The sequence below is a fragment of the Ursus arctos genome, unplaced genomic scaffold (genome assembly GCF_023065955.2).
Source record: "Ursus arctos isolate Adak ecotype North America unplaced genomic scaffold, UrsArc2.0 scaffold_1, whole genome shotgun sequence".
NCBI lineage: Eukaryota > Metazoa > Chordata > Mammalia > Carnivora > Ursidae > Ursus > Ursus arctos.
This window is the reverse complement of record NW_026622763.1, coordinates 72,992,715-73,001,133: the sequence shown is the minus strand read 5'-3', so window position 1 is coordinate 73,001,133 and position 8,419 is coordinate 72,992,715. Positions and strand designations below refer to the sequence as shown.

General features: G+C 40.4%; 1 protein-coding gene across 4 annotated transcripts in view; it reads left to right on the top strand.

Annotated features, from left to right (window-relative positions):
• The first annotated feature begins 75 nt into the window (after nucleotides 1–75).
• Nucleotides 76–8,419, top strand: part of SF3B1 (splicing factor 3b subunit 1) — a 52,611-nt gene continuing 44,267 nt past the window's right edge. For 2 of the 4 annotated variants that reach the window (XM_057303705.1, XM_057303703.1), the window contains exon 1: nucleotides 159–323. The gene's annotated coding sequence lies outside the window, so the exon portion shown is untranslated. Of the gene's footprint in view, nucleotides 324–8,419 lie in introns of all 4 variants that reach the window. The other 2 variants (XM_026492263.4, XM_026492264.3) reach the window with 2 other exon arrangements.

Sequence of the window (8,419 nt, the reverse complement as noted above, 5' to 3'; positions counted from 1 at the left end):
TGACGCAAACTCCCACTGCCTGTAAGGACTAGCGTAAACGCTGTCGTCATCCTACCGGCCAATCAGAGGGAGCGCAGGGCCGCCCGGACACACCCCTCTACATGGCCGGGCTCTAGTTCCCGCCGCGCGCTCAGGCGCGTTTTACGTGAGACTCAGGGTGGCCGCTCACCCCAGTTCTCGCGCTGGAACTGTTCTCGGGATTCGCCAACCGCCACCGTTCTCTTGGGTGCTGTTTGAGGTCGCGAGGCTCGGCACGTGAGCCCAGCCCAGGGGTGGGAGGAAGCTCGAGGTTCTGGGTGTTAATTACGTAACAGTCCAAACCGGTGAGTGCTGAGCCGGACCGCCATCGCTCCTGGCTGCGAAGTCTGGCCGTCACAGTCTTTCTGTTTAATCATTGTCTAACACAGGACCGGCCGTGCTTACCGCATGAGGTTGTTGCGAGGGCAATATAAGGTCATGTCCTTAGGGAAGAGGAGCAGTTCTATTTGCCTTCCTCTTAAAATGTGGCCAACGTTTTAATTGGTGTTCGTGTAGAGTGTGGTTTCCCATAGTCCAGATAAACCAGACAACTTTGCTTTATTTTACCCATTTCAGGAATCAAGTCATCAAATCCTGACATCCTTTTCTCCTCCGTTTGTTCCCAGGTCCTTATTTAACTTTTGTACGCTTTCTGTAAACTGGATAGCAGTACTACCTACTGAATACAGTTTTGAGGAGTCAGTGAGATGGTTGATTAAATATAGCCAACAAATATTGGGCACTTGTTATAGAAGAAAAAAAGGGTAATGAGGTGGAAAGGGGTAAGGTAGGGTGCTAATCTGTATAGGGTGGTCGGGTGGGCATTTGAGGAGGTGATACTGAACAAAGGCCTAAATGAAGTGAGGAACTATGCGAGTCTTTGGGGGGGAAAGTAACTTCCGGTGGAATACCAAGTGCAAAGGCCCCAAACAGAAACAATCTTACCCCGTTTTATGAAGAGCAAGTTCTTTGAATCACAGTGAGGAGAGCGGTAGGATATAAGGTCAGAGGTAGAGCTTTTTCACAGTGCCTGGGAGGCCATGGTACCAACTCTGGATTTTATTCTAAGTGTGAAGGGAAGTCATGCAGTGTGAAGGGAAGTCATGCAAGTTTAGAGGTCAGAATAGTGACTCGATCTAATTTACATTCAAAGAAATATTCCAGCTGCTCTGTGTATGTATGATTATTTGCGGGAGGTGATATGAATAATGATATAGGGAATTTGTTATTTTTTATTATTTTTCTACTCTTGCTTTGTTCATTGCAATCATGCTTTATGGAGTGAGTTGAAATCACCAGCTACAAAGTTTGTCACTTTATAACACGGGATGTACTTGTTGATTGAGGTGGTTCTGTAGCTGCATCCAAACAATTCTATATTAGATTACCTCAAATACAGAATCTGTGCTCTTCCTGACTTAAATATTTCCAGTAATGTCTTCCTTAAACACATTTTTATGATATTACTACTCCCTTGCTCAAAAACAAGTTATTACCAGTTGTAATATAAGAATGTATACCAGAATGTAATATAAGTTGTATACCAGAAAATATAAGCATTACATTGCTACCTCCTACTAAGTTCTATTTCAAACTATTGGTATTGGTAACTAGAAGGCCTGTTAAACATAATTTTTCAGTACAATACATGATGTGCTTATGTACTTAATATAAGGCCTTTTATTAAATTTGCCAAACATTTTCTCATTCAACTCTTCCAAAACATATGAAAATACCTACTGAATTGGGTCACCTAATTGAATATAATCTCCCAATAAAAAACATTTCTTAAGGCAAATAAAATAATCTTTGTAATAGATAACAGTGCATGCTACTCATTTGACTTCTCAGCAAAGGAAATAATGTCATAAGCTTAAAGGTGATAATAAACTCTGGTTCAGTTTCAGTAGATGACCGTGCTTCCATAATTTGAGGATTAAAAGGTCTATCAACATCTATCAACATAAAAAGATTGGTAGTAAATTAAAACTCAGCAGATACCTGTGAGAGGCAGTCTCTCAAGAGTCCAAACCAACTATGCTGTCAAAAATATATTTGACACAATACCACATATTAAATATTCTTGCCAAAATAATTGAATCTTAATCTGGTCAAGCTTTTAGATAAGCCAGTTTATACAGGGGATAGAAGAACAAGTTAAATGACACCAAAGAGATCCAATCTGCCAAATAATATGGGAAATTTTGTACAAATGACCCAATTTCTTCAACAAATGTCAAATACAGAAGGAGGAAGGATGGGGCGCCTGGGTGGCTCTGTTGAGTGTCTGACTCTTGATTTTGGTTCAGGTCATTGTATTGAGGTTGTGGCATCAAGCCCCGCATTGGGCTATGGGCTGAGCATAGTGCCTGCTTGGGATTGTCTCTCTCCCTCTCCCTCTGTCCCTTCCCCCTCCCCCCTGCTGGTGCCCCCTCTCTCTCTCTCTCAAAAAAAAAAAAAAAAATGGAGAAAGGAGGCAGGGGACTGTGGTAGATTTATTTATTTATTTTTTTAAGAGAAGGAGAAGGGGAGGGGCAGAGGGAGAAAGAGAATCTTAAGCAGACTCCACTCCCAGCACAGAGCCCTATATGGTCTCACAATCCTGAGATCATGACCTGAACTGAAATCAAGGGTCTCAGAGGCTTAACAGACCGAGCCACCCAAGTGCCCCTATTTTTTTTTCCTTTCAGTATTATTGATACACAATGTTACATTAATTTCATTAGTGTACAACAGTGATTGGATAAGTTTATACATTATGCTATGTTCATCATAAGTATAGCTACCATCCATACTGATTAGATTTAAAAGATTTGAGAGGCATTTTTTGGATTTTGTTTTGAACAAACTAAATATTAAAAGACATATACAAGACAAAGAAATTCAAGTGAAATCTCTACTTCAGTTAAGATTTATACTGAAGCTTTTACAAGTGAGATAAGATGTCTGTGATATGCTTTGAAATAATACAATGGAAGGTGAAGAAATAGAGTATATAAAACAAAATTGATCATTGTTGATAATTATTGATCTGGATGATGGGTAAATGGGGAATTTATAATATATCTAATTCTCATGGATGTTTGAAGTCTTAAATTTTATATTTTCAATATATATATATATATATATATATATATATATATATATAATATTTAATATAAGGATGTTGTTAAACAGGGATTGCAGAACCATAGTGACAAAAAGTGCAAAAAGTGGATACTGATAAAAGAAAGCAGTAGGTATCATCACATGTCCCAAGGACCACTGATAGGTTTGATGATTTGCTGAGAAGATTTATGGGACTCAGCATATAGTTGTACTCACAGTATAATTTATTACAGCAAAAGGATATAAAGCAAAATGAGTAAAGGGAAAAGAAGCATGTGGGATGTCTGGGGGAACTGAATGAAACTTCCAAGGGTCCTTTAGTTGTGAAATAGAATCATAAGGACAATTCTTCTGACAGTTCTGACCATGTGTGTGAAATGCTGCCAACCAGATAGATAAGCTCATTAGAGACTTGGTGTCCAGAGTTTATTGGGGGCTGATCATATAAGCATTCTCTATTTGTCATGTACTCAAATTTCAGACCCCACAAGGAAAACTGGTGGTCAGCATAAACCATATTGCTTGCACAGTTTAAGAACAGCAAGTCTTATCAGTTCTGGGAATGGTGAAAACTTATCTGAAATACAGGTCTCCAAATGCCAGCCAAAGGCCAACCTTGTAAGCAAGTCTTTCAAAGAATAGCAGGCAGGCCTGACTTTTCTGCACACTCCCCTCTTTCTGAGGGAACAGGGAAGAATTTGGGCTTATCAGAATTTAGAAACTTAGTCCCAAAATGCTGGGACTAAGATATCTGAGAGGAGGACACTGCTTGGCTGGTGCTAGTGCCTAAGAAGCATAAAGGTGACACATCGTCTACTCTTAAGCCCCACAGAGCTGGGTCTCAGGTATCTGAGGAGGAAGCGTGGGTTGATACTGGTGCATCTGAGGGGGTGCAGTGAGGCCCTTTTGATCCAATCCTTCACACACTAAGAACAGGAAACAGGTTTAAAAATAAGTAACTTGCACAAACTAGCAAGTAGCACAGCTCGCAAGTGAACACTTGTCTTCTGACCTTGCATCAGAATGCTGCTTTGTGCTCTATGACTTCTTGAAAGATGAAGCAGCAACTTTGTAATACTAAAATATTAGAACTGTTTCTTAAAACAGCTCAACTAGAACCAGTCAAAACTCAAAACTTGAGGTAGTGATTCAAACCAGAAACGTGAACAAGAGAAAAGAGGATATTGACTACCCAGGAAGGGCCACAAAGGATAACAATATAGTTTAGGGGCTCTTCTCAGCTTTCCAGATTCAGACGTTTTTAGTTCAGGGCATTTGGAGTTTATCAAGAAAATGGGTCTTCCTGGTTTCATAACCAGTCTTTTTTTTTTTTTTTTAAGATTTTATTTATTTATTTGACAGAGAGAGATAGCCAGCGAGAGAGGGAACACAAGCAGGGGGAGTGTGAGAGGAAGAAGCAGGCTCCCAGCGGAGGAGCCTGATGTGGGGCTTGATCAGGGATCATGCCCTGAGCCGAAGGCAGACGCTTAACAACTGCGCCACCCAGGCGCCCTTCACAACCAGTCTCTTATCCAATCCTAGAATTCCCCTTTTGCAACTCCCTGCCATACACTGTGGCGTCTAGTCACAGAATTGCTTCTAGATTATACAGACACTGTAGTGTCCGTTGCCTAAACTGTCCTTGTTTCCTAGAGTGTCCTCCTTCCTATTCCCATCTTCTATATCCTCTACTCCCTTTCACCTGGCTAATTCCTCCTTCATCCTATGAAACTGATCCACTGTCACCCCACCCAGAAAATCTCACCCTAGGAATTATATATAGCTATAGATAGCATGGTTTGATATTTCTGTGCAGTCCTAAAATCCCGCAAATATATTTAAGTATTCTAACCACTCTGTATTATAATTGTTTCTATGTGTCTTTCTCCCAGCATTGGACTATAAAGCTAAAATACTAGGGTTTCTGTGGTATTTCTATAATATATGAAAACAATAGGCAAAATATTTTATATTAGGATTACCATTTTAAATATGAGACATAGTTTCTTTTCTCCTGTCTTCTCTTTTTGGTGTGCAACGTTCTTTAGTCAGTTTGCATATGGGATGAGTTTTAGATATTTCAGCTCTTATGTCCTCCATAAGTAGAAGGACTTTAATGTATAAGAAGTAAATTATGTAGTCTTCAATTAACAGGAGATGACTGCAGAAACATCGTGTCAGGGAAAATAAAGAGATTCCAAACTAAAAAAATGAATCAAAACACAACTAGTTGCACAGCTTTAGAGAACTTAATAATAAATGAACTTTTAAGTCAGTTAACATTGTCATCTGAATACAAAATATTTATTAGTATTACCTATATAGATGACTATCAAGGGATGTGCAGAATTTTCTAAATCTCCACATGTCTTTAAAATTCATGTTACTGAGTTCTGTATGATTGTCCATCTCTATATTACTGAATCTTAAAGAACTCAGATTTCTGGCTGAGTATGCCTTCATTTTTGTTTTTGTTTTTCTAGTAACAGATCTTCACATCCTCTCACTTTTTCAAGCATCTTCAAAAGACAAGAAAACCTATAAAAGAGGAATCTTAAAAAAAAAAGAAAGGAAAAAAAGAGGAATCTGATGTTTAATCTGAAGGGTGCTCAGGGCAAGATCTGTTTATCTCAAACCATCAGTGCAGCCTTTATGATACATAAACAAGATAGGTATATGTAGATAAGACAGTCATGCTATAATAGTGCCCTGCTGCAGTTCTTCAAGGCATATTTCACCAGCATCTTTACTCAGTACATCCTTAGATTACCAGTTCATTATGAAAGGCAATTTCAGGAACACCCAGATGGAAGAAATACACAGGGCAAGGTATGCAGGAAGCGGAATCAGAGCTTCCACGCTGAGTGTTCCACTCTCCCTAGCAGCCACATGGTTACCAACCCAGAGGTTCCTGATTTATTTATTTTATGTAGGCCTCCTTTCATCTTTTGTCCTTTTTGTTAAAGTCTAATTTTATCAGGAAGCTTATTTATTCATATTAGCATCTTTACACTTGAACTCTTTCCTTCTTCTTTGGAATAATCTGTAACTATAACAGTGTGCAATTTTTGCCAACACCCACCTTCTTAAACAGTCTTCCCTTTAAGAATCTCTGGTGTAATATTTAGAAAATATGTATACTGAATGTGCTTGTATATACATAACATTAATCAATGAATACATAAACACTCTTAACCTTTTTTTTCTTTTTTTAAAGTTTTACTTATTTGACAGAGACACAGCGAGAGAGGGAACACAAGCAGGGGGAGTGGGAGATAGGGAAGCAGGCTTCCCGCTGAGCAGGGAGCCCCATGTGATGTGGGGCTCGATCCCAGGACCCTGGAATCACGACCCGAGCCAAAGGCAGACGCTTAACGACTGAGCCACCCAGGCACCCCCACTCTTAACCTTTGAGCAATAAGACAGGTGAGGAAAGATTTTTACTTTTCATTTAATATCTTTAGGGGGATACTTTTTTTAAAAAAAGATTGTATTTATTTGAGAGAGAGTAAGCAAGAGAGAGAGCACATTAGCAGGGGCAGAGGAGATGCAAAGCACAATAAAATAATTATATGAAAAGAAAAAACAAGGGAGAAGCAGACTCCCCTCTGAGCAGGGAGCCCCACACAGGGCTTGATCCCAGGACTCTGGGATCACGACCTGAGCCTAAGGCAGACATGTAACCAACTGAACCATCCAGGTGTTCTTAAGTCTTTTTTTTGAAAAGATTTTATTTAGTCATTTAACAGAGAGAGAGAGAGAGACAGAGAGCACAAGCAGGGAGGAGGGGCAGATGGAGAGGAAGAGGGTCAAGCAGACTTCCTGCTGAGCACAGAGCCTGAATTGGGACTTGATCCCAGGATCCTGAGATCATGACCTGAGCGGAAGTCAGATGCTTAACACACTGAGTCACCTAGGTGCCCTTGGCTCGGGGTGGGGGTGGGGGGGTACTTTTGAATAATTTGTAACATATTGTTTTTGGAAGCAAAACTAAATTACCCAGGACATTGGATTTGTCAACAATTTGTTGAATAGGTCACCAAATGCACAAACAACAAAAGAAAAAGAAAAAATTGGACTTCATCAAAATAAAAACTTCTGTGCGTCAAAGGATACTTGTCAACTGAGTAAGAAGTCAACCACTAGTGAATTAGAAAAACTCCTGTGTGTCTCCTTTACTACTCACACAAAACACTTCACTTCTGGTTACCAAATGTATGGAAGTTTTTCCCACACCAAGTAATTCTGTGCAATACCAGCCGAGATACATAGGGCAAAGTCTAGGAGTGTCCCAAGTGCAGGAGCTTCTGTCCTGTAGAGTTGGGGTGTGTTACCCTCTCAGTGTGGATATGTTCCCTAGCCTGGAAACTCTCTGAACCCTGTACTATGGGGATCTCATGGAGTCTCCTCACACAGGCATGATCAATTATTAACTCCATTTCTGGCCCCTCCCCCTCTTTGGACAAGTTGGGGGAGTGGGGCTGCAAATTCTACTTTTTTTTTTTTTAAGATTTTATTTATTAGAGAGAGAGAGAGACAGTCAGCGAGAGCGGGAACACAAGCCGGGGGAGTGGGAGAGGAAGAAGCAGGCTCCCAGCGGAGCAGGGAGCCCGATGCAGGGCTCGATCGCAGGACTCTGGGATCACGCCCTGAGCCGAAGGCAGACGCTTAACGACTGAGCCACCCAGGCGGCCCTGAAAATTCCAAGCTTCTAGTCATGGCTTGGTCTTTCTGGTGACCAGTCTCTGTGTAGGAGCCCATCGGAGTCTCCTCAGTGGAACAAAAGATGCTCATATTGCTCTTATCACTTAGGAATTCTCAAGGATTTTCAGGAGTCATGTGTCAGGGACAGGGTCAAAGGCCAAATATTAGAACAAGAGATATTCCTGGTGCTCTTATCACTTAGGAATTTATAAAGATTTAAGGAGATCTGTGCTCGGAACTGGAGGCACAGACCAAGGTATAAATTTCTATTATCTCACAGAATGGGAGAAGGTATTTGCAAATCATATATCTGATAAGGAATTCTGGTCCAGAATATAAAAGAATTCCTAGAATTTAACAAGACAAGCAAAACCCACCTCAATTTAAAAATGGGCAAAGGGGGACACCTGGCTGGCTCAGTAGAGCATGTGACTCTTGATCTCTGGGTCATGAGTTCGGGCCCCATATTGGGCGTAGAAATTACTTTAAAAAAATAAACATTAGAAAGTGGGCAAAAACTTGGATAGACATTTCTCTAAAAGATGTACAAATGGCCAATAGGTATATGAAAAGATGCTCAACATCCTTA